Source organism: Chiloscyllium punctatum, chromosome 3 (genome assembly GCF_047496795.1).
Source record: "Chiloscyllium punctatum isolate Juve2018m chromosome 3, sChiPun1.3, whole genome shotgun sequence".
Taxonomy (NCBI): domain Eukaryota; kingdom Metazoa; phylum Chordata; class Chondrichthyes; order Orectolobiformes; family Hemiscylliidae; genus Chiloscyllium; species Chiloscyllium punctatum.
In genome coordinates, this window is record NC_092741.1 from 122,168,551 (window position 1) to 122,196,452 (window position 27,902).

Genomic DNA, 27,902 nt, shown 5'->3' on the forward strand with positions numbered 1-27,902 from the left:
AGATGTAGCGCTTGGAAAATAATTATCCAACAAGAATAGCTGGCTGTAATCATTCTACTTTATTCTTTCCCAGTCAAGTCTAATTCAGGAATTGCCATCACTTCCAGGGAAAGTGCAACATCTTGTTTAAGCTTATAAACTCTGCTAGGTAAGTTTCATTTTCCCTAATACAATTCTAGAAATTAAACTTTTCTTTGAAAAGTATCTGGAATTGTTCAGAGGAAAGACAGAAACGAAAAAGAGATAAACTAGATGATAGTGAGCAGCTCTATAAATATTAGAACGTATGAGTTACCCAGCCATGCCATGCTGCAGGAGTGGCTACATTTTGTGGATGCATTTCTAAAGAATCTGGGATTACATAAACTGGAAACACATTATTGTAGTACATACAGCCACCCTGACAAAACAGAAATACTTATGGGGAAAAAGCCACTCCAAAAACAGAAGCCTAAAATTTAAGTTCACACTCCAGTGCAGCACTGAAGGAATGGTGTCTTGCTGAAGGCAGCACAAACAGCAGTGAGATGGAAAATTAGAATCTGATTTAGTGATTTGATTGATGCTTTGTCAAGAATTGTTTGAACCCACCTGCCGTAACCTGGAAAGCCAGACATTTGCCCAAGTATGGGTCAGGATTACACTGAAGTAAGAATGGCAGCTGTTAAGTGAAAACAGAAGTCATAACAAAAGGCTGCAGACAGGCCAGCAAAGGCAAAGAAGAATAGCTTACTTTTGTAATTGTCACCATGGATGTCATTTGTAACTTTGAGAAGAAATGTTTCTGTACCATGGAGATTAGAAAGTTAAATATTAAGACATCTTTTACAAAGGTGTAATTTGGGAAAGATAGGCAATGGAACTTTTAAGGAATTTTGAAAGGAAAGGTTAAAAGGTGGGGTAGTAAGTTTTGATAGTTTATCCTAAAACCTCATGGGGCTATGGTTCTCAAATTTTGACTGATAATACCTTTATGCACCATGAGATGATTTACTAGATTAAAGATGCTGTTCAAATCCAAATTGTTTTTGTTGTAGCTGTGAGTCTCAAAATACAAGGATTTTTAATAGCATTTGATTTAAAATCTTCATCTAATTTCCACTAAAAGCTGTAACAAAGATGTGCCATTACTTAAAAGATCTAAAGGAAAGGAACCAAATAAGCCTTTTATACTCTAATTATGTACCATATTCAGTAGTTTAGGATACTAGGAGATTAAACTTTATTTCTAAGGCTTAGATTTTAACACATCACAAAGGCGACAGCTTTTTAAAAAAAATCTTCAATTTGATCCAAATAATTGTCAGTCATCAGTTAACTGGCAATGCCTCTACCAAGCACAGACCACTTGACAACCAATCAGTATTCTCTTCTCATGCAGTGTGAAATGTTATTTTCCCCATACATTGGTATTTCTTATAAATTTTATGAAGTGCAAGATGAAATGCTTCAACAAAATGCATCTTTTATACCATCATACATTGGTGAGGTTGTGAGGCAGATGTTAAGAATGCAAAAAAAGGAATACAAAAACAGATTGCTGTGGAGAGAACTCAGTTAACATTCTGGGTCCAGAGGCTCTTCCTCAGGATACAGACCTCAGCAAGACTGGCTAGTAAGGTCAAATCATGTGAGATCCAGGGGGAGCTAGCCAATTGGATACAAATTGGTTCAAAGGTAGAAAACAGGTGGTGGTTGTAGAGAATTGCTTTTTGGACTGGAGACCTGGGACCAGCAGTGTGCTACAGGAATCGGTGCTGGGTCCATTGCTTTTCATCATTTATATAAATGATTTGGATGTGAGAAAAGGCAGTATCGTTAGTAAGTTTGCAAATTACACCAAAATAGGTGGTGGAGTGGACAGTGAGGATTATCTCAGAGTATACCAGGACCTTGATCAGAAGGGCCTATTGGCTAAGGAGTGGTCGGTGGAGTTAAATTTAGATAAACGTGAGGTTTTGCATTTTGGTAAGGAAAACAAAGAACAAAGAAAATTTACAGCCCAGGAACAGGCCCTTCAGCCCTCCAAGCCTGAGCCGATCCAAATGTACTGTCTAAACCTGTCGGTCAAGTCCTAAGCATCTGTATCCAGGGCAGGACTTATACAGTTAAGTCCTGGAGAGTACTGCTGAACAAAGAGACCTAGGGGTGCTGCTGCATAGTTCCTTGAAAGTGGAGTTTCAGGTAGATAGTGTGCTGAAGGCAGCATTTAGCACGCTTGCCTTCACTGGTCAGAACATTTAAGCTTAGGAGTTGGGACGTCATGTTGCAGCTGTACTTGACACTGGTGAAGAATACTGTGTACAATTCTGATTTGGAGATGCCGGTGTTGGACTGGGGTGTACAAAGTTAAAAATCACACAACACCACGTTATAGTCCAACAGGTTTAATTGGAAGCACACTAGCTTTCGGAGCGTTGCTCCTTCATCAGGTGGTAGTGATGAAGGAGCGACGCTCCAAAAGCTAGTATGCTTCCAATTAAACCTGTTGGACTATAACCTGGTGTTGTTTGATTTTTAACAGTGTACAATTCTGATTGTCCTTCTATCAGAAAGATGCTGTTAAACCTGAGAGGGTGCAGAAAAGACTTACAAGGGTTGACCTTATAGAAGTTTATAAAATGAGAGGCATGGATGGGGTAAATAGACAAGGTCTTTTTCCTAGGGTAGGTGAGTCCAAAACTAGTTTGGGTTTCAGGTGAGAGGGGATATATTAAAAAAGGACCTGAGGGGCAACTTTTTCATGCAGGGGTTGGTACGTGTACGGAACGAGCTGCCAAAGAAAGTGGTAGAGGCAGGTACAGTTACAATATTTAAAAGGCATCTGGATGGGTATGGGCCAAATGCAGGCAAATAGGCCTAGTTCAGTTTAGAATACCCGGTCAACATGGACAATTTGGACCGAAGTGTCTGTTTCCATATGACTCTATGACCCTATGATGCAACTGACTACATTCCACCTTACAATTTACTAAGATATAAATTAAGAGGAGTAGTAACACCCTTTACATGTCCACCCCGCATCAGAATGGCCTTAGCGTACTCTGCTTCTTCCTGGAAAGCAGGCCTGAACAACTGCCGTCCTCTTCTGCCTGACTGACTTTGTACTCACTTTGAAAAACTTCTCCTTTCACTCCTCTCACTTTCTTCAGATCAGAGGTAGGGCTATAGGTATCCACATGGGCCCCAATTATGCCTGTCTCTTTGTGAGGTACATGAAACATTCATGTACCCATCCGTTTTGGCTCCTTCACAACAACTCCTTCTCCAGTATATCAATGACATAATCGGTGCTGCTTCCTTTTCTCATTCAGAATTGGAAAAGTTGATTAATTTTGCTTCCGAATTTCACAGGACAAAAGACACCAGATAATTATGAGATGTTTTGACAAACCTCGAAACTCTACATATACTAGATGAAACACAGGGAACTCTTTCAGTTTGATTTCTGAACAAGATGACGACTTGATTCTTGAGCTACCAAAAAAAACTCTACAAATATGCTTATCTGTAAGAAACCCTTTTTAGAAGGATTATGCAAAATATTAATCATTTTTGACAACTGCAACATACTGAAAACCCTGCTCAAAGGATAAAATTACAATCAGCTTAATAAGTTATTGTGTCCATGACATTGTTCAACCCCATGGTATTAGATAATCACCAAACCACAGCAGCTGTGGCACAGATTGAACAAGTATGAAAACCTCAGCCTTGAAAAATGGTTTCAAGAGATGAAACACATCCTCCTGACCCAAACACTCCACAATCAGGCTCCCTTTCTCTACAAATGCATGTCATTCCTTGTATAGTGCCCTGCACACTATGAATACTATCACTCCTCCATTAATGCCATGGGGTACCCCACCCCCAACTACTTTAATTAAACACAGAAAGCGGCCCAGTAGAGAGGTCAGGGCAGTCCTCCTGGAAGTGGGGAGGGAGCAATAGCCTTGAACAAATCATTTCAATTTCACAAGATTTTCCAGGTCTTCCAGAATCACATTCTCTTTATCATCAAGTGAAACAGGAGACAAAGGAAACTTCGTTATGCATTCATTCATCAAGCTTACACCGTCTATTAAATTAATAATCAGAAAAAGTTACTAGCAATTTATTCCTTCCGTCCCACAGCAAATGTTTACAGATATAAAAATGGATCCCCAGTGAGAATATTCACAGCTGATTTTCAACCACTAAAGAAATTCAAGGATAAGGGGGAGGGATCATGGGAGAGCTGGCAGGGGTTTGATGAGAGTTGAAGTAAAGCAGCCATGAATGAGCAAACTTGAAGGGTCACATGGTCCATTTATACTCCTATTCTTATTTTTTGGTTACCATTGATATATAAGATAAAACAGGGGATGAGAAATGAGGAGAAAGAGACAGTATAAGGCACTAGAATGGAAATAAGTCCTTCAGTCCGTCAAATCCACTCCGCTCTTCAATAAGATCATAACTGATCTGATAATCTTCAACTCCATTTTCCTGTCATAGGGTCATACCTTTGCCTTCTAATCCTCAATTTACTTACTAATTAAATCTACCTTAGCCTTGGACATACTTAATGACGTAGCATCAACACCCCTCATTGCTAAAGTATTCCACAGATTCACAATTCTCATCTCAGTCTTAAATGGGAGATGCCTTACCTTGAGATGATTTTCTCTGGTCTTAGACTCTCCCACAAGGGGAAATAATCTTTCTGCATGTCAAGTCCCCTAAGAATCTTGTATATTTCAATAACGTCACGTCTATTCTTCTAAATTCCACTGAGATCAGGCCTAACCTTGTCAACCTCTCCTTGTTAGATAGTCCCTCTATACCAGCCTAGTGAACCTTCTCTTGGTTGTCCCCTATGCTAATATATCTTTCCCTCGACAAGGACTAAAAACTGTTCCCATTACTCTAGCTGTGAAATGATTAGTGCCTTGTATTTTAGCTAAACCTTCCTACTTTTTTACTTCAATCCCTTTGAAGTAAAGGCCAATATTTTATTTAACTTTCCTATTACCCAGTGAACTTGGATGCTAGCTTTTTGTGATTCATGAACATTCTATTCTGCAGCTTTTCTCCATTTAAATCATATTCAGATCCACTATGCCCCTTGTTAAAGGGGCATAGTTTCATAGTTTCCCACATGTTGCTATCCTGAAAATGACCCCTTCTCCCCCAACTCTATGAGTTATCTAATCCTCAATCCATGCTAATATACTACCTTCAACACCATGTGCTCCTATCTTGTTAAGTAACTTTATGTCTGAAGCCTTACCAAATTCCTTCTGAAAATCCAAATATATTACATTCATTAATTCCCAGATACCTACCCAGATTGTTAAGACCTCTAAGAATTCGTGTGAATTTGTCAGGCATGATTTCTTCTTCATGAAACCATGCTGACACTGCTTGATCATATTATGCTTTTCTATATCCTCTATTATACTCTTTATAATAGACTAACAGTTTCCTAATTACATGCATTCAGCTAACTGGCCTAATTATCCTTTTCTTTCTCCACCCCTTTCTAAATAAATGAGTTACATTGGTAGTTCTCAATCCTCTGGACCTTTTCCAGAATGCAAGGGTTCCTGGAAGATTACCATCCGCTAGCTCTGTAGTTACTTCCTTAAATCCTAGGATGCCACCCATCATGTTTAGGAGACTTAGCAGTCCTTAGCACCCATTAGTTTCCCTGCCACTTTTTAATGTAGTGATAATTATTGCATTTATATCCTCTCTTCCTTTTCCCCTTGAATATTTTGTAACTTTGGAATAATATTAATGTCTTCTACTGTGAAAAGAACAAATTTAAATTGATCCTGGTAATTTCACAATTGAAATAAGCACACTTGACTTTTTGTTCTACAGCTGCATACAAAACATATACCAATACATTTGCTACGATTACAGGAGAGTTATAGTCAGCATTGTGGAATGTACTGTGTACTGAAGAAACAATATAGGGTAGTTATGATTGAAGATGAAAAGGATTTTTAGTAAAGTCACACCATTAATGATAGTTGAATCTTCGTATTGATGGTAATGAGTGCTGGACAGAATTACAGTACAGATTTTTTTTACTAAAGTTCACCACTTTAAACCCTCGGAGGCAGATTCCATTTCAGGCCTTGAACTGCCTAGATTAGGCTTAGCAGCAACACTTGTAGATAATCGGTTACAAAATCTTCGTTTGTGTACTATTACTCTGTAGGATTCTTCTGTTTTTTTCCCTTTGTTCCACTATGCAATTCGACAGGATTTCCTTCCTTATCTTCAGGACTGCTTAGAGTAACAGAACAACTAATATTTCATTTGTATAATCTTGGATTCCAAGATGATTACCACTACTTTTGAATTATATTTAATAATTCCATCCATTTATAAGTAGGCCCAAATGCGTGGCTGTGGTAAATGTTTTCACTTATTGCAAAGACTATAGGACTTCCTGGGATTGAGGGATCAATTTATTGCATGATTCTGTCCAATTTCTGAGAAAACCATGACAGATTAAAGGATAAAAACTGAGTTTTTGTCTGTTTTATGCTTTTTTTTAATATCTTAGTGAGATGTAATGACTATCACCATCAAAAACTGATGTTACTGTGTCTAGAAATTTGACCCTCCCATTGTACTATGTTTCTGGCAGTATACCGACAGAATATTTAAGAGACTTATGAATCCACTCAGAGGTATAGGTTCAAAGTGGGAGCAGAGGTGTTAAAAAAGATGTATGCAAGGCAAAGTGTTTTTTTTAAATACAGAGAATGGTAAGTGCTGGAACACACTGCCAGGAGACATAATAGAAGTGGATGCAATAGCAACATTTAAAAGGCATTTAGGCATACACATAAACAGGCAGGGAATGGAGGGAGACAGACTGTGTGCAAGCAGATGGGATTAGGTTAGAATGGCATCATGGTCAGAATAGCAATGATGTCTTAAAGGGCCTGTTCCTGTGCTGTACTGTTTTTTTTAATTACAATCCAGAATTAAGAGTCTAATAATGATGATGAAACTGTTGCTGATTGTTGGAAAAACACACCTGGTTCACCAATGTCCTTTAGGGAAGGAAACCACCATTTTTACTTGGTCTGGCCTTCACGTGACATCAGAAACTATACATTGGGCAATTAGGGTTGGAGATTAATGCTGGCTCATGAATTAATGAATAAAAAACAACTTTAATGAGTACAAGCCCAACAATCTTGCATCATATGAAAATCACTCCATATCAAGGATCAATCTAGTGAAATTTCTCTAAACCATCACCAATGCCAGCATATTTCCTAATTGATACCTTGCATAATTTAAACAAATTTCCCTACTGTTAAGACTCCATTCCCTTTGAAATAAAAGGCCAATATTCCAATGAACTCCCTTATTGCCTGCTGAACTTGTGAGCTAGCTTTCTGTAACTAATGCAAGAGGACACCCAAATCCCTCTATGCTGCAGTTTTTTGCAGGCTTTCTCCATTTAAATAATATTCAGCTCTTCTATTCTTCCTATCAAAGTACACAATCTCACATTTTTCCATATGATATTCCATTTGCCAAATTGTTACCACTCTCTTAACCTCTCTATATCCCTTTGAAGACTCCTTCAGTTCTTGCCTTCCCACCTATTTTTGGCAATAACACATTTCCTTCCCTCATATAAGTCACTAATGTATAAATGAAAATAATTGTGGCCCTGTGACACTCCATTAGTTAAAGAGTGCCATCCTGAGAATGAATCTCCCACCTTATCTCAACTCTATCCATTCTAATATTGGTGCCAACACTATGGGCACTGATTAAGTAGCCTTCTAGAAATCCAAATATATTATGTCTACTACTTCCTCTTTATCCATCTTACTTGTAACCCCCTCAAAGACTTCAATACATTGGTCAGACGTCTGAGCATAAGAGTGCATTGTAACACAACCAAACCCTTTGCTATAACTATGAAATAACCAAAAATCAAATAAAATAATAATGGCATTCACAAAATCCAGAAAAACATGAGTGTACATAAGTGGAAACACTGTTCAGCTGATCACTTCCAGAATTTGAGAATTCTGAAACAATGCTTGAAAAACCTGTTTTCTTCTCTTAAATATTTGCACATCATCTACCTTTTCAAACACATTTATAACTTTCCAAATAACAGTTAACTTTAAGCTTTCCATTTGTCTTCTGTATCTACGAGAGCCAGCTGTACAAACTCTTTGTATAGAGATCGTGGCTATTTCTAAATATATTTTCAGGGTTCAATTCCTGTACTTGTTGAAAATTCTTAAATTTTCCCTTGTCCAGAGTAAATAATCTCTGAATCTTCAATCCCTTTTCCTAACTCAGATGCTTGAAGACGATAGTTTCTGCATAAGACAAAACTCAAATCCTTTTTTCTGTACATGGCTTCAGCTCAAAGGTACACTTCCACAACTGACTTGACTAGCTTGTACATTATACTGAAACAATATTTATATTGATGAACAACTTAAACTCCAATTCCTGAATTGGAGTTTTAAATTAGTTTACTTAAGAACAGTTATGACTGCAGAAAAGACCGGAAACTTTGGAGCTGTTTTCTCTTAAGTAAAAGAAAGCTAAGAGGTTGACTTATTAGAAATGTTTAACAATTTCATACATTTCACACAATGAGAATGTTTCAATATAAAACAAATTCAATAGGGAATTCAGGAAAAACTTTACCGAGCAAGTGACAAAAATGTGGAATTTGCCATTGTCCCCTTGAATGGACTGCTGCTTGGGTTTTAAAACAGGTAGCTAACGAAAGATTAGACATGTTAACTTTGATCCTCCAGAATTCCTTATACTCTTAAATCCCCATGGATTGAAGCTAGCAAACCTAACCCTGCAATTCAAAGAAGGATGGTGACAGAAGACAGGGAACTATAGATTAGTTATTCTCTCACTGGTTGAGCAACTGTTAGAACCTATTACTAGTGCATTTGGCAAATTTTATGATTAAGGAGAGAAAACAGGGATTTAAGGAAGGCAAATTATTTGTGATAATCCCAGTCCAGACCAGACTACCAAATTTATTGTTACAATCCCAGATAGGATCTCCAAATTATGTCATGGTCCCAGATGTGACCGCTAACATTATGATCCCAGATGAGACCAGCAAATCATCTGGCTGCAGCGCAGTAAATTTTAGAGTAGGTAAAAAAAATTGGATCCAAGGAAATTATGAAGTGTACAAAGCTGCAAGATCCACAGTTTTGAACAAACAATATTTCAATATTCAGGTTAGAACACTAATATAATCTATAAAACATTTTCAACTCATTTTATAACACCCAGGATTAATGAGTGGTATACAAGGTTACTGTATTTGGATTTTCAGAACATTTTCAATGAGGCACCACACAAGAAATTACCACACAAAATTGGTGTTCATTAGATTGGTGGTAATACATCAGCATGAATTGAGGATTGGTGGATGGACAGAAAGTAGAAAAAAATATGCATTTTCTAGGGTTGCTGTAACAAGTAAGCTAATGCAAAAATTGATGCTAGACCTCAACTATTTGTAATGTATATCAATGACCTAGATATGGCTCCGCAGAGAATATATCCAGAATTTCTGATAATGCAGTCAGATGGGGAATTAAACTGTGAACAGAACATAAAGAGCTATAAAAGCTTACATTTAAGAAATTAGCATTGGTAATGCAATATGTGGGAAAGGTGGAAGTTAACTTTGGAAGGAAAAGTAGAAAAACAGAGAAACTTTTTGGATGGTGAGAAACTGCAAAATGTGAACTTACAAAATTGTGCATCCTTGGTTCAGTAATCACAATTAATCACAAAATGAACAGCAAGTTAATAAGAAAGCAAGTTATTGCTGATTACAAAGTAGCATTACTACAGAACTATAGTTCTGATGCCAGGATTGAAGGGGAGATGGTTACATTGCCTGAGTCAGAAGGAGGTTTAAACCAGGATGTAACCCACCTGGAATTACTCCAGAGGTAAGAAACTGCTGTGATACCACAGACTTGTGAATACCTCCCCAAGAGATACTGTTAGAATGAACCAGGAAATTGATTTTTGCAATGTCTATCATAACCCACAAACAATAAACTGATTCTGACCAGATAGTTTTGATTTACTGATAATAATCTGGAGGTGAATATTGGCTCAAAGACACTGAGAAGTCATAGAGTCATAGAGATGTACAGCATGGAAACAGACTCTACGGTCCAACCTGACCAGATATCCCAACCCAATCTAGTCCCACCTGCCAGCACCCGGCCCATATCCCTCCAAACCCTTCGTATTCATATACCCATCCAAATGTCTCTTAAATGTTGCAATTGTACCAGCCTACACCACACGTACCACCCTCTGTGTGAAAAGGTTGCCCCTTAGGTCTCTTTTATATCTTTCCCCACTCACCCTAAACCTATGGCCATCTGGTTCTGGATTCCCCAACTCCAGGGAAAATACTTTGCCTATTTATCCTATCCATGTCCCTCATGATTTTATAAACCTCTATAAGATCACCCCTCAGCCTCCAATGCTCCAGGGAAAACAGTCCCAGCCTGTTCAGCCTCTCCCTATAGCTCAAATCCTCCAACACTGGCAACATCCTTGTAAATCTTGTCTGAACCCTTCCAAGTTTCACAACATCTTTCCGATTGGAAGGAGACCAGAATTGCACGCAATATTCCAACAGTGGCCTAACCAACGTCCTGTCCAGCCGCAACATGACCTCCCAACTCCTGTACTCAGTACTCTGATCAATAAACGAAAGCATACCAAATGCCTTCTTCACTATCCTATCTACCTGCGACCCACTTTCAAGGAACTATGAACCTGCACTCCAAGGTCTCTTTGTTCAGCAACACTCCCTAGGACCTTACCATTAAGTGTATACGCCCTGCATTTATCTGAATTAAACTCCATCTGCCACTTCTCAGCCCACTGGCCCATCTGATCAAGATCCTGTTGCAATCTGAGGTAACCCTCTTTGCTGTCCACTACACCTCCAATTTTGATATCATTTGCAAACTTACTAACTGTACCTCTTATGCTCACATCCAAATCATTATATAAATGACGAAAAGTAGAGGACCCAGCACCGGTCCTTGTGGCACTCCACTGGTCACAGACCTCCAGTCTGAAAAACTACCCTCCACCACCACCCTCTGTATTCTACCTTTAGCCAGTTTTGTATCCAAATGGCTAGTTATCCCTATATTCCGTGAGATCTAACCTTGCTAATCTCCCATGGGGAACCTTGTCGAATGCCTTATTGAAATCCATATAGATCACATCTGCCCTCATCAATCCACTTTGTTACTTCCTCAAAAAACTCAATCAAGTTTGTGAGACATGATTTCCCATGCACAAAGCCATGTTGACTATCCCTAATCAGTCCTTGCCTTTCCAAATACATGTACATCCTGTCCCATGGGATTCCCTCCAATTGCCCACCACCAACGTCAGGCTCACTGGTCTATAGTTCCCTGGCTTGTCCTTACCACCCTTCTTAAACAATGGCACCAAGTTTGCCAACCTCCAGTCTTCCGGCACCTCACCTATGACTATTGATGGTACAAATATCTCATCAAGAGGCCTAGCAATTACATCTCTAGCTTCCCACAGAGTTCTAGGGTACACCTGATCAGGTCCTGGGGATTTATCCACCTTTACGTCTTTCAAGACGTCCAGCACTTCTTCCTCTGTAATTGGACATTTTGCAATGTGTCACCATCTATTTCCCTACAGTCTATATCTTCCATATCCTTTTCCTCAGTAAATACTGATGCAAAATACACTTTTAGTATCTCCCCCATTTTCAGCAGCTCCACACAAAGGCCTCCTTGCTGATCTTTGAGGGGCCCTATTCTGTCCCTAGTTACCCTTTTGTCCTTAATGTATTTGTAAAAATCCTTTGGATTCTCCTTAATTCTATTTGCCAAAGCTATTTCATGTCCCCTTTTTGCCCTCCTGATTTCCCTCTTAAGTATACTCCTACTGCCTTTATACTCTTCTAAGGATTCACTCAATCTATCCTGTCTGTACCTTACATATGCTTCCTTCTTTTTCTTAACCAAACTCTCAATTTCTTTAGTCATCCAGCATTCCCTATACCTACCAGCCTTCCCTTTCACCCTAACAGGAATATACTTTCTCTGGATTCTCATTATCTCATTTCTGAAGGCTTCCCATTTTCCAGCCATACGGCTACCTGTGAACATCTGCCCCCAATCAGCTTTCGAAAGTTCTTGCCTAATACTGTCAAAATTGGCCTTTCTACAATTTAGAACTTCAACTTTTAGATCTGGTCTATTCTTTTCCAACACTATTTTAAATCTAATAGAATTATGGTCGCTGGCCCCAAAGTGCTCTCCCACCGACAACTCAGTCACCTACGCTGCCTTATTTCCCAAGAGTAGGTCAGGTTTTGCACCTTCTTCAGTAGGTACATCCACACACTGAATCAGAAAAATTTCTTGTACACACTTAACAAATTCTTCTCCATCTAAACCCTTAACACTACGGCAGTCCCAGTCTATGTTTGGAAAGTTAAAATCCCCTACCATAACCACCCTAAATTCTTATAGATAGCTGAGATCTCCTTACAAATTTGTTTCTCAATTTCCCTCTGACTATTAGGAGTCTCCCGTTTTACCTTAAAACTGCGGCTGTGAAATCCCACATAACCAGCAGAAAGGACATTTGTGGCTTTGGTTTAAATCAGTTTTCTGAGAGAGGGCCTCTTGATTGGAACTTAAGTCCACAGCTTTCTGATTTGAAGGTGTTTAGGGTTATCCAATGCTCCAAGACAGTGCTCCTGCCCCACTGAACTCATTTCTACCTACCTCGACACTGTCCTATCCCCCCCTAGTCCAGGAATTCCCACATATGTTTGAGACATCACCCACACCCTCCACCTCCTCCAAGACTTCCGTTTCCCTGGCCCCCAATACCTCATCTTCACCATGGATATCCAATCCCTCTACACCTCTATCCGCCAGGACCAGGGCCTCCAACCCCTCCTTTTTTCCTCTCTCAATGTCCCCAACAGTACCCTTCCACCGACACTCATTCATTTGGCCGAACTAGTCCTCACCCTTAACAATTTCTCCTTCGAATCCTCCCACTTCCTCCAGACTAAAGGGGTAGCCATGGGCACACGTATGGGCCCCTGCTATGCCTGTCTCTTTATTGGCTACGTAGAACAGTCGATCTTCCGTAATTACACCGGCACCACTCCCCACTTCTTCCTTCGTTACACTGATGACTGCATTTGCGCCACCTCGTGCTCCCGCAAGGAGGTTGAGCAATTCATCAACTTTCCACCCTGACCTTAAATTTATCTGGACCATCTCTGATACCTCCCTCCCCTTCCTGGACCTCTCCATCTCCATTAATGATGACTGACTTGACACTGACAATTTTTACAAACCCGACTCCCACAGCTACCTGGATTACACCTCTTCCCACCCTACCTCTTGCAAAAATGCCATCCCGTAATCCCAATTCCTCCGCCTCCGTCGTATCTGCTCCCAGGAGGACCAGTTCCACCACAGAACACACCAGACGGCCTCCTTCTTTAGAGATCGCAATTTCCCTTCCAAAGATGCCCTCCAAAGCATCTCGTCCACATCCCGCACCTCCACCCTCAGACCCCACCCCTCCAACCGTAACAAGGACAGAACGCCCCTGGTGCTCACCTTCCACCCTACCAACCTTCGCATCAACCAAATCATCCACCGACATTTCCGCCACCTCCAAAAAGACCCCACCACCAAGGAAATATTTCCCTCCCCACCCCTTTCCGCCTTCCGCAAAGACCATTCCCTCCGTGACTACCTGGTCAGGTCCACTTCCCCCTACAACCCACCCTCCCATCCTGGCACCTTCCCCTGGCACCGCAGGAATTGCAAAACCTACGCCCACACCCCCTCCCTCACTTTCATCCAAGGCCCTAAAGGAGCCTTCCACATCCAAAGTTTTACCTGCACATCCACCAATATCATTTATTGTATCCGTTGCTCCCGATGAGGTCTCCTCTACATTGGGGAGACTGGACATTCCCTAAAGCGCTCTGCTAGGAGGCATCTCCGGGACACCCACACCAATCAACCACACCATCCTGTGGCTCAACATTTCAACTCCCCCCTCCCACTCTGCCGAGGACATGGAGATCCAGGGCCTCCTTCACTGCCGCTCCCTCACCACCAGACACCTGGAGGAAGAATCTTCCACTTGGAATACTTCAACCCCAGGGCATCAATGTGGACTTCAACAGTTTCCTCATTTCCCCTTCCCCCACCTCCCCTTAGTTCTAAACTTCCAGTTCAGCACTGTCCCCATGACTTGTTCTACCTGTCTATCTTCTTTTCCACCTATCCATTCCACCCTCCTCTCTAACCTATCACCTTCATCCCCTCCCCCACTCACCTATTGTACTCTATGCTACTTTCTCCCCACCCTCCTCTTGCATATCTCTCCACCCTTCAGGCTCTCTGCCTTTATTCCTGATGAAGGGCTTTTGCCCGAAAAGTCGATTTTGCTGCTCCTCGGATGCTGCCTGAACTGCTGTGCTCTTCCAGCACCACTAATCGAGAGACTACTGCTTCAATGTTTCAGGATGCATTTTCCTTCAATGTGTGCACGTGAATGCTTGAGTGTATCTTTACATCTTTGATCTTTTCACCTTAATTCATTCTTTTTTTTGGTTCTCTATTCCTAGGATTTCTCTCACTGGCTGAGCCAGCCTTCATCATCCATCCTAATTGCTGTGGAGAAGGTGCCATCGTGAACTGCTGCAGTCTATAACATGGAGCACATTGACAGTTGTGTTCAGAAAGGAGCTCCTTTGCATCTGCTGCCCTTATCCTTCTAAGAGATAGAGGTCACAGGTTTGGAAGTTGTTGTTGAAAGACTGTAGATGAGTGACTGTAGTGCATCTTGTAGACAGTACATATTGCTGCCACTGTGCATTAGTGATGGAAGCAGTGAACATTGAAAGTAGATGCTCAGGTACCAGTCAAGCAGGCTGTTTTGTCCAGGATGATGTTGAGGTTTTTAAATGTGACAGGAGCTTCATCCATTCATGCCACTGATTATTATTCCATCACACTCCTCATTTATGACTTGCAGATGGTGGGCAGGCTTTGGGGTGACAGGAGATGAGTTGTCTATCACAGAATTCCCAGCCTCTAATCTGACTTTGTAGCCACAGTATTTAAGTTGTCAGAGCTCATGCAGGTTGTGTAAGCTGATCTTAAGATATATTTTCTTGTCTGGACCTAATGTTGAAGTGTTTTGGTATCTTACCAAACCCAATGTAGAATTGCAAATGTAAAAATGCTTGAATTCAGGCTTTTGTTTCATTTATCCTGTCCCTGTCCTGCCTTAATTTGAATTTATCACAGAATTGGTCAGCTAAAAGTCTTCCACTATGAGCTGAATGTGATCTTATACTTTGTAGGTGAGGGAGACTACTACACTGCCTCAATCGGCATTGTCCACATCAAGTTAGGATTCTCGAAGTGCAGATGATTATTAATTCATTCTGTCAACTAACAGACTAATAGTGCTGTATATGCATCTTGCACGAGTAGTTTATTGCCTTTTTTAAAAAAAAGTCCATCATGACTATAATCGTCATCAACTTCCTTCTCGTCCTTACTTTCAAGTGGAGATTTCTGACATCTGTATTCAACTGCCCTTCCATTTCCAGAGTTGGCTTGTGTGTTTTTATTTTACAATATGTTCCAACCAATCGATGCTTAAAAGGGGTGAAGAGTGCTCGATTCCTGCCGTGACTGGGGGGCCAAGTCCCAGGAATGTGGGATCCAGGGGAAACTTGGATGGATGGAGATTGGTGGATGAAGGTCACGCTTCAAGCATTTACATGCACACATCGTCTTACATCAGCTGTCTGTTAAACAATATCAATTTTAAAATTCTCATCCAACTGCTATGATCACATAGACATGATCAGAAAGAAACCAACAATAGAAAATAGCCCAGTCCTGAAGGAATGCTATACTGTTGGAGGACTGTTAAACCAAAAGAATGGGCTATCTGCTCAGATGTGAAGAAGTGCAGAGGACACGTCCATGACTAGTTTTTCCCCCTAACTTGGCTAACAGTTACTCTTCTAACACTACCTTGAAAGCTGAACTAATTACTTACAACATTGCTGGTTGTGAGGCACCAAAATGTCAATCTTACCCATTATGTGTCAACATAACAAAGCCACACTTCAAAACATAATTTATTCAGGTTGCGAAACAGACATTTGAAAAAAAAATCAGAAGTCACTATACAAATTCTTCTATGTATTTCTTCTAATTCACAGCGTTGTACTAAATAATGATCCAGTTTGTGGTTCATTTTATGCCATGGCACATTGTGTACCACGATGAATTGCGTTATGTTACATTTTATACGAGGTTAAAAGTCTGGTCATGTGGTGTGTTACTGGAGAATATAGATCTTGGCACATCATACATCAAATCAAGATATAGATTCTGGCTTGGTGTGTTTTGGAAACAACTGGAAACCCAATGCAAGAGATGCAAAAGTGTTAATAGATACCAGACTTCACAAGCTAGTTGTAAAGAGAGTAAAAGCATAAATTGTGGATTAAAATTCAGATCTGGTATGTGCTCTTGATTTCTTTTCCTCAGTTGATTGCTTGTACAATTTTTCTCCTGTTGTTTTATGTTTTTGTCCTAATTACGTGCTTCTTCCAACTTGCTTTCTCTTCCTTGCTATTGCACTTACACTCTCTCATCCCTCCCCCACCGTCTGTAGCCCTCTGTATGTCTACACCTTCCCTCCTCTTTGGCTGGTTCTCTCTCACTCTGCTTCTTGTTGTCTCTTCTCTCCCTGTTCTCCCCACCCCCCACCCCCCCAAAACCCTCCATGCTCTTCTCCTCCTTTCTTGCTCTATTCTTTCTCTCCTTCCTAGTGCTACCTCTCCAACCCCTGCATTCTCCACCACCATCTGTATTCTCTCCTCTTCCATTCATATTCAAGTTCAATTACTAAAACAGAACTTAAGACAAATTAAGCCTGATCCTCCCTTGATTTCCCAGGGTGGAGGCAGCGGGGGATGCTCAGATTTGACATTTTCTCACATCTTCCTTTGTCTTATTTAACATGACTATCTGTCTCCATCTATCCACCCACGAGCCCAACACCTTCCCTACCTCCACCTGTCAAACCAACTCTCTTGTCACTGCCCAACAGCTCCCTCCAGCATTCTGTTCTCTCTCACCCTCAAAAGCATTAGGTTCCTCCATTGCAACAGTGTGGGAGATACTCTGTTTCTGTGGAGCCTGAAACAGGTAGTTGTACATTTTTGCTTCAGGTCAAGACAACACTTTTGACTATGGCTTGTCGGGATTGGCGAGCACAGTTGCATTGATAGATACAATGTAATGAAGAATCATACCAAGGCTTGGATTTAATATATGTACCAGCTGACATAGGTCATGGCGATCTTGCCCCATGCTTGATATGGATTGGTGCCCTTCAAATTATATAAACACTTGTCTACTTCTGCCATGAGAACTCAGAAGAACGAGAGGTGATTTTATTGAAACGTGAAATTTCCTAAGGGAATGGGGGCACGGTGAATATTCAGATGCTATTTTCACATGCGAGAGATACTAAATTGATAGTGGGGAGTGGGTCCAGGGCTTAGGAAAATGAGGTCTCCCTTTTAAGGCAGAGACTTTTTGTTTCTCTATTTACTAATTTATTCCTACGATCTGTAATGCTGAACTTGGAAATGCCACGAGGTCATGAAAATCACTGCAGATGTAACCTCTTCCGACGGAAGATTTGGATGCGAGCATAAGAGGTACAGTTTGCAGATGACACCAAAATTGGAGGTGTAGTGGACAGCGAAGAGGATTACCTCAGATTACAACAGGATCTTGCCCAGGGGCCAATGGGCTAAGAAGTGGCAGATGGAGTTTAATTCAGATAAATGCGAGGTGCTGCATTTTAGGAAAGCAAATCTTAGCAGGACTTATACACTTAATGGTAAGGTCCTAGGGAGTGTTGCTGAACAAAGAGACCTTGGAGTGCAGGTTCATAGCTTCTTGAAAGTGGAGTTGCAGGTAGATAGGATAGTGAAGAAGGCATTTGGTATGCTTTCCTTTATTGGTCAGAGTATTGAGTACAGGAGTTGGGAGGTCATGTTGTGGCTGGACAGGACATTGGTTAGGCCACTGTTGGAATATTGCGTGCAATTCTGGTCTCCTTCCAATTGGAAAGATGTTGTGAATCTTGAAAGGGTTCAGAAAAGATTTACAAGGATGTTGCCAGGGTTGGAGGATCTGAGCTACAGGGAGAGGCTGAACAGGCTGGGACTGTTTTCCCTGGAGCTTCGGAGGCTGAGGGGTGACCTTATACAGGTTTACAAAATTATGAGGGGCATGGATAGGATAAATAGGCAAAGTCTTTGCCCTGGGGTCAGGGAGTCCAGAACTAGAGGGCATAGGCTTTGGGTGAGAGGGGAAAGATATAAAAGAGACCGAAGGGGCAACGTTTTCACGCAGAGGGTGGTACGTGCATGGAATGAGCTGCCAGAGGATGTGGACGAGGCTGGTACAATTGCAACATTTAAGAGGCATTTGGATGGGTATATGAATAGGAAGGGTTTAGAAGGATATGGGCCAGGCGCTGGCAGGTGGGACTAGATTGGGTTGGGATATCTGGTCGGCATGGACGAGTTGGACCGAAGGGTCTGTTACCATGCTATACATCTCTATGATTCTATAACAGTGACTTCCATGAAAGAGGGCAGAATTCAAAGCTGGGTTGTGGTTCCTATTCTCCCACCGTTCATTTTCCTTATATAAACATTGAATTGGCCTGATGCCACTGAACGCTCATAGTGGTGTCAGTTAGCTCAAGGCAAGATTTCCTCATCAATCAGCTGGCTTGCAGTTCCTTAGTACTAACAATAGCACTGGAACAAATGACTGCAGCTCCAGTAGGGGCTATTGTTGAATTTTGTTTGGGTGTGGCAGAGTCAGAGGACGGAAGATTAGAGGGAGGAGACATTTTGTTGGGGGTAAGTGCTATCCATTGGGCCCACCTGGCAGCAATAAATAAGGCAGCCTTGGCAATGCAGTACAAACTGCTGGCCTTTCCAACTGGCACAAGCCTCCACTCACTCAGTGGAGGGAAATTGAAGTGTGTTTAGGAAGATGCCTGAGTGACCATTCATTGGCTACTTCAACAACTGCTGGAACTGGGAGGATTTCAGTTATAGTGAGAGGCTGAATAGGCTGTGGCTTTAGAAACTGAGGGGTGACCTTATCGAGACTTATAAAATCATGAGGACATGGATAGAGTGAATAGAACATAATAGCCCTTGATGTCGCACCAACTTGTAGCCAAGGCCTTTTTCCAAAACTAGAGGGCATAGGTTTAAGGAGAGAGGGAAAATATTTAAATAGGACCCGAGGGGGGTAACTGTTTTCACGCAGAGGGTAGTGCATATATGGAATTAGCTGCCACAGAAAGTGGTGGAGGCGATTACAAGTGCAACATTTAACAAGCATGTGGGTGGGTATACAATAGAAACAGTTTAGAGGGATATGAACCAAATGCTGACAAACGGGATTTGGTCAGATTGGGATGTCTGGTTGGAATGGACAAGTTGGACCAAAGGGTCTGTTTCCATGCTGTATGACTCTATATTCCAAACGGAATGGAGATGAATAAACAATCCTTACTATAATTTTATAGAGCCTGGATAAAACCACACCTCATACAACTTTGATCTCCTTATACATGGGAGGATATGTTGGCTTTAGAAGTACAATTAGGATTCCGAAGAGTGATTCCTAGAAGAGGGATTGACTGAGAATATTAAACTTGCATTCCATAGTGGTGGGAAAATTGAGCAGTGATCTCATCAGGTTAGATGCTTTAAAAACAATACCCATTGTCGGAGAGTGCAGAAAAAAGGCCAGCAATTAGGAATGCGATGAGAACATAAAACATAGAAAAATACAGCGCAGTACAGGCCCTTCGGCCCTCGATGTTGCTACGACCGAAGCCTACCTAACCTACACTAGCCCAATAACCTCCATATGCTTATCCAATGCCCGCTTGAATGACCATAAAGAGGGAGAGTCCACCATTGATACTGGCAGGTCATTCCATGAACTCACAACCCGCTGAGTAAAGAATCTACCCCTAACATCTGTCCTATACCAACCTCCCCTTAATTTAAAGCTGTGTCCCCTAGTAACAGCTGACTCCATACGCGGAAAAAGGTTCTCACTGTCAACCCTATCTAAACCCCTAATCATCTTGTACACCTCTATCAAATCTCCCCTAAACCTTCTTTTCTCCACTGAGAACAGCCCCAAGTGCCTCAGCCTTTCCTCATACGATCTTCCTACCATGCCAGGCAACATCCTGGTAAACCTCCTCGGCACCCGTTCCAGTGCCTCCACATCCTTCCTATAGTATGGCAACCAAAACTGTACACAATACTCCAGATAAGGCCGCACCAGAGTCTTATACAACTGCAACATGACCTCAGGACTCTGGAACTCAATTCCTCTACCAATAAAGGCCAGTACGTCATATGCCTTCTTCACAGCACTATTTACCTGGGTGGCAACTTTCAAAGATCTGTGGACATGGACACCAAGATCCCTCTGCTCATCCACACTACCAAGTAGCCTACCATTAGCCCAGTAATCCATCTTTTTGTTACTCTTACCAAAGTGAATGACTTCACACTTAGCTACATTGAACTCCATTTGCTACCTTTCTGCCCAGCTCTGCAACTTATCTATATCCCGCTGTAACCTGCCACTTCCTTCTTCGCTGTCCACCACTCCACTGACTTTCGTATCATCCGCAAACTTGCTCACCCAGCCTTCAAGCTCCTTCTCCAGGTCATTTATAAAAATGACAAACAGCAATTGTCCCAAAACAGATCCTTGTGGAACACCGCTAGTGACGGCACTCCAAGATGAACCTTTACCATCAACTACTACCCTCTGTCTCCTTCCAGCCAGCCAATTCCTAATCCAAACCTCTAATGCATCCTCAATGCCATACCTCCGCAATTTTTGCAGTAGCCTACCATGGGGTACCTTATCGAACGCCTTGCTAAAGTCCATATACACCACATCTACTGCTTTACCCTCGTCCACTTCCTTGGTTACCTTCTCAAAGAACTCAATAAGATTTGTGAGGCACGACCTGCCCTTCACAAAACCATGCTGACTATCCTTGATCACATTATTCCTATCCAGATGTTCATAAATCCTATTCCTTTCAATTCTCTCTAAGACTTTGCCCACAACAGAAGTGAGACTCACTGGCCTATAGTTACTAGGGCTGTCCCTACTCCCCTTCTTGAACAAGGGGACCACATTCGCTATCCTCCAGTCTTCTGGCACTATTCCTGTAGACAACGACAACATAAAAATCAAGGCCAATGGCTCCGCTATCTCCTCCCTACCTTCCCAGAGGATCCTAGGATAAATGCCATCAGGCGCAGGGGACTTATCTATTTTCACCCTTTCCATTATTCCCCAGACCTCTTCCCTACATACCTCAAAGCCATCCATTCTAATCACTTGTGACTCAATATTCACATCAGCAATAATGTCCTGTTCCTGAGTGAATACTGACGAAAGGTATTGATTTAGTGTCTCTCCAATCTCCTCTGCCTCCAAGCACAACTTCCCACTACTATCCTTGACTGGACCGATACCTACCCTAGTCATCCTTTTATTCCTGACATACCTATAGAAAGGTTTTCCCTAATCCTACCAATCAAGGACTTTTCATGTCCCCTTCTCGCTGCTCTTAGCTCTCTCTTTAGATCCTTCCTGGCTACCTTATAACTCTCAATCGCCCCAACTAAACCTTCACGCCTCATCTTTACATAGGCCGCCCTCTTCCCTTTTACAAGGGATTCCAATTCCTTATTAAACTACGGCTCCCTCACAAGACCCTTTCCTCCCTGCCTGACTGGTACATACTTATCAAGGACACCCAATAGCTGCTCCTTGAACAAGCTCCACATATCATTTGTGTCCTTCCCTTGAAGCCTATTTTTCCAATCCACACATCCTAAGTCATGCCTCACCGCATCATAATTTCCCTGCCCCCAGCTATAACTCCTGCCCTGCAGTGCACACTTATCCCTCTCCATCACTAGAGTAAAAGTCACCGAGTTGTGGTCACTGTCCCCGAAGTGCTCACCTACCTCCAAGTCTAACAGCTGGCCTGGTTCATTACCTGAACCAAATCCAGTATGGCCTCACCTCTTGTTGGCCTGTCTACATAAGACATTTCTTTAATCACAAGTTTATGAATCTTTGGGATTCTCAGTTGGTTTTGCTACAAGGCACATTGTTTTCACCGTGAATTGACTATAATACCATTGAAGAATTTAAACCATTATTTGTAGAATGCGAACTTTCCTTACCTGAAATGGCTATAACGCGAATCCAATCCCAGTGGTTTAAATGGTACTGTTTTTATAATGCGGGATTGTACAGGAACTGAACTATCATGTTATGTCAGAGCAGACTATATTTCAAAGAGCTATGGGTTCAAAGAGTTGTGGGTGCTCAGTAATTGAATTTATTCTAGCCAGAAGTAAATCGTTTTTTTTTGTTTTTAAAGTAGTCATTGGATATGGGGCTATTGCAAGAAGGTGAAATTGAGGTAGATGATCAGCGATGACTTAATGAACGGCAGAGTCTGGTCAAGGTTCTGAATAACTTCATTCTGATCCTATTTCTTATGCTTTAAAGAGAAGCTGACAAGTAAATAGTAGAAATGATCAGAAGAAAATATCTGATAGGGTGGGATAAAGTCACATGGTTGGAGGCTAATGAAAGTACTTACACAGTCATAGTCCAGTTCAGATGAATGACTGGTTCCTTTGTTGCAAATTCTAAGGGATCAGCAACTGATGAGGTTCGTACATATAGGAACAGGCATCAAATTGCAATAAGTTTGTAAATCCATCTGAATGCACGACAATGACCCAATCTTCTATTATTATACAAACAATAAACTGAAAGTAGATGTCTGTTATGGTGGGATCAACTCTTGCACCTAAATTAGCGTGTGTTATAGAACAAAACACTAGACTCTGTCAAACATAATCCCTGAAAAACAACAGGTCTCAATTTGGATTTCAAAGTATAAACAACAAACTAAGAACCTCTAATGCTTTCTGTAGCATAATCCTGTTTAAAGGGTCATTTCACAAAATAGGTTTTAAGGGAACATTTGCAAATTCTTTGAGCTAGGTGCAAACCAACTTGAATTTCACAGAACAGGGAAAAAAAATCTAATTTGAATCGATCATTTCAGATCGATAAACTGTCCATTATATGTAACTAATTGCAGATGGTTGTCCATTGACCTCAAAAATTGGCATTAGAATCTTCTACTGATACACTTAGGGCCAGAGCACAGCCACGGATCAGTGAAGCAATGACTAGCCAGTTTTGTGTATTCAGTGGGAATCCCAATGACAGCTGTTCTTCCAATTCACCTCAGGAGCCAGTAACCCACTTGGCCCACCATTTGATGTTCAATCTGAAGTCCAAATTTCAACAGGTTCAGGTACTTGGCACTAGTTATCATGTAAATTGCTTTTACTGCTATGGCTCAATGTTATTTAAAGTGATTTGAATATTACCAATTTGGGTAATGGCAAACTATTTCTGAACACAGAATTAATAACAGCAACAATCATAGAAACTGACACTACCAAAGGAGGCTATTTACCTCATTATTTAGATGAGTTTCTATTATGTATCTAAAAGAATAATTAGGATTGAATTTATATCTATAAATAACAACTTAATTATATCTGCATGTTTGATCCAATTTTCCCTGCCTACAACCCACGTCACCTAAACACTACATAGAGTCTTCATATCTTGCAATGCAAGATCACTCAGTCGATAAAAATGAATAGTAACAGTCAATAATTGGATAAGTCTCTTCAGTGAGAGGAATGCTTGAATAATCAATAACTGAAATTTTGTGATTTGCAATCATTCACATTATTACAAACTTGCATCTGAAGAACCATACGAAATAGGAGTAGACTGTTTGGCCCCTCAAAGCGTTCTCTGCTATTCAATCATGGCTGATCAAAAAGTCTACATGCCCACTTCCCTGCCCTTTCCCCATAACACCTTACTGGTCAAGAATCTATTGTAGCCTTAAATATACAAAATGAATCTACCCTTACATATTCTGTTGAAAGACATTCCAAAGACACTCAACCTCTTGAAAGAAGAAATTCCTCCTCTTTTGAGTCTTAAATTGGCACCCCTTTATTCCAAAACTGATCCTAGATCTTTTGCAAGGGGGAACATCCTTTCAGCATTTATCCTATCAAGCCTCTTAAGAATCATGTATGATTCAATGAGATCAACCTCTCATTCTTCTGAACTCCAGTGAGTATAGTCCAAACCTGTTTAACCTTTGTTCAAAAGACAGACAATGCCTCCATACTGGGAATCATCCCAGGGAATTTTCTGTGAACTGCCTCCAATGAACCCATCATAATAAACATAACGAATAGCAAGTATTAAAGAAATAAGTGACCAAAGGCACATCCAAAGTGGATTTTTAATACTTATGTCCATCACTTGGATCTGCATTTAAAGTTATACCTTGTTACGCAACACAATCAGCCACGATTCCAATTAACAGATTCTTCAAACTTCTTGTGACTGCTGAATATTTTTGAGATGGTTGACAGTTTTTTTTAAATAAAAGAGAAGCAAAGAGTTAACATCTCAGCTAAAAGATGGGGGGTGGCGTGGAATAGCAAATAAACCTATTAAATCTACAATTTATTCTCCAAGCTTTGTGCAAATGAACATGGAAAATGTAGTTGCATAAGTCCATATATCTTATGTGTGCGCTTCAAGGAGATAGCAAGTTTCAACAGTCCAGTTCATCCCTTTTGTCGAACAATATAGGTACAGTTGCCTGTCAGCTGCTGTTCAGCTGTAATAGAGACTAATATATTGGAAGAGCTTCATCAACAACTGCAACTAGCCAGCTGTGACACAATTTCACCCACTGTGACAGACACCCTGCCATTATGTTTAAAAAATAATATAACCTATAATAATGTTTATAAAACAAACACACCCCACCTCCAAAAACAGGGAAAATAGGTCCATACCAGAAAAAGGGATGAAAATAGTTATTGGAATGAAAAGTGCACAAGACTGAAACATTGCAGAGTTCATTTCATATTTCTGCTGAAAGACGTGTGACAGAGAAGTTGATGCCTTCAGAAAAGTAAATAATTTATTTGAAGCGAGGAAATGGATTACAAAAATAAATTACAAAAGCACTTTAAGCTGTCAGGATATCCATAAAACAGAAACAGACAGCTCATTCTTTACAAGAACATCATCGCCTTTTATGTTCCCTAGAATCCAAATTGTGAATCAATTACCTAAAGGCACCCATGCAGAGTGCAGTTTTAAAAAAATTATCTATAATTAATCCCAGAAATATTGATAGCTATCCAGAACCTTTTGACAAAGTCCCTCATAAGACACTGAAGCTAACGGAATTGAGGGGAAACTGGAGTTCTAATCAGAAAACCTGCTGAGTGTCATGAAACCTATGTAGTAGGGAAAATTAGCAGGATTTGACTTGTGGGTGTTGTTCAAACAAACATTACGAACTCAGCCATTTGCTGTATCATTAACAACTTAAATGATGGGATAGAAAGTTTAATATCCAAGCTTGCCAAGATACACTTAGGCCTCATTGCAAGGAACATGGACAGAAGTATAGAATTACAAGAGATATTGATGATTAGATGAATCTGCAAAATGGTGGTAAATAAATTTCAAGGCAAATGTGATATCACGCACTTTGTCTAGAGTAATTTCTAAACGGAGAAAAAATATAGGTGGTGGAGGCAGAGAGAGAGAGACACGGTTGTGGAGGCGAATGGAAGTGGTGTTAAAGGTACGTGGCTCATTAAAATATTGTCGGTAAGTACAGGAAATAATTAAAATGACTAAGGAACTTGTATTCCTCTAGGTATAACGATTAGAATACAAAAGGTGGAATAGTCACATATCAACTATATAAATTCACAGTGAGTTCCCACTCAGAGCATTGTTAGCTGTTCTGAGAACTACACCTTAGAAAAGATACTGGTTTGGAGGAAGTATAATGCACATTTATCAGAATGATACCTAAGCTTCAAGGAGTAAATTACATGGGGTGATTGCACAAATTATCATTGCCTTTCCTGGGATTGAGAAGATTGAAGGATATTCCAATAAAAGCATTCAAAATATTATAGAGAAAAGTACTAAGCTGAAACAACTATTGGGGGGTTTAGGACGAGAAAGCATGGTTTAAAAATCATATCTTTCAGATTTGAAATTAGGAAACATATGCCCAAAGAATGGGAGAAGTCTAGAATTCTCCACAACAAACAGAAACTGGCACAGATAAAATGTAAATTTTAAACCCAAATATTTTTGTTCACTAACGATATTAAGGGATATGGAGAAAGGGGACTATATAAAGTTAGGTTTCAGGTCAACCATGGTTTTGAGAAAGTTTATAGCCTTAAAACTTGTCCTTAAACATTTAGACTAAAATGTAATTTAGAATTGTAGAACACATTTGCTGCACACTACAAAATAGACAGGCGGAGAGGGTAAGACAATTAAGAATATTTGCCTGAACATCAGTATAAACAGGACACAGAAATTAACAACAATGTTTGATTCTGACATCAAAACGAAACTCGGCATGAATTAACTTCTCTCCCAAATTATTGTCCTTCACTATTATCTATCTAGCTCAGAACATGCAGTGCTTTTGATAACATTTTGTGTTTTTGTTAACATTTTGTGTTTGTGACAGTACAGCCTTTGTAAACTAGTGTATAAAGGTAGTCTTTTTGATAGTACAACAGAGTAACCTGCCACGGCTCTTGAAGGAAAAGCGATGTCATACATCCCTGGGTTATTAGAATCCAGTTAGCCTGACTTATCGGTATCAGTATTATGTTGTAACAGTAATGCTATTAGTAAATGAAGGGAGTGATTAAAATTGAACTAAACTGTAAGAGTTTTTTAAAATCCAGACTACCAAAGGTATGATCTCCAGGACAAACTAAGAGAGGCCTACAGGTTGAGTTCATAAGGAATTCCCTGGACTGTCTCAAATCTGTACTTTATCAATTTCATTGAAAGAACAGATTTGACTTTTTTGTCCCTATGTATAAGCACATATTCACAAAAAAGATTTTGCTGCAATATAAAGGTAATTAATCCATATCCACACTAACTGGATTTTCAATTGATCCTCTGCTTTTATGAAAAACTGCTTGATTCATCTTATCTGTTTTAAAGTAAATGAAACCAGGTATCAATGGCTCAGATCAAATGGCACAGACCCCGGTATTATATATATCTTTGTAGTTCACATATAATCAATTAGATTAACACAATGTACATCTGTAGCCTGTAAATATTTTGTACATTTTAAGCTAACTTTAAAAGCCACTGTCTTCAAAGAGATGATTTAAAATCCCAGTTTAGTTTCATGAGCGAGCAGCTCATTCCATTTAGTCTGTCTGCGGATAAATCAAACACTACATTTATGGAAATGATCTCTTTCCCATCTTTCAAGGTGGCAGCAGAGTAGTAGGGCTGTGTTTGGGCTTCTGAGCTTAACAACTCCAATCTGCTTTCTTTGCTTTTCTTTTTACTTTTCCTCTTTTTCTTTTTGTTTAGAACAGGCCCTTCAGCCCACGATGTTGTGATGAACATTTGTCCTAGCTTAAGCACCTATCCATGTACCTATCCAATTGCCGCTCAAAGGTCACCAATGATTCTGACTCTGCC

At 40.5% G+C, this 27,902-nt stretch overlaps 1 protein-coding gene across 4 annotated transcripts in view; it reads right to left on the reverse strand.

Annotated features, from left to right (window-relative positions):
* Nucleotides 1-27,902, reverse strand: part of LOC140464621 (frizzled-3) — a 106,493-nt gene that overhangs the window by 33,521 nt on the left and 45,070 nt on the right. The window lies entirely within an intron of this gene.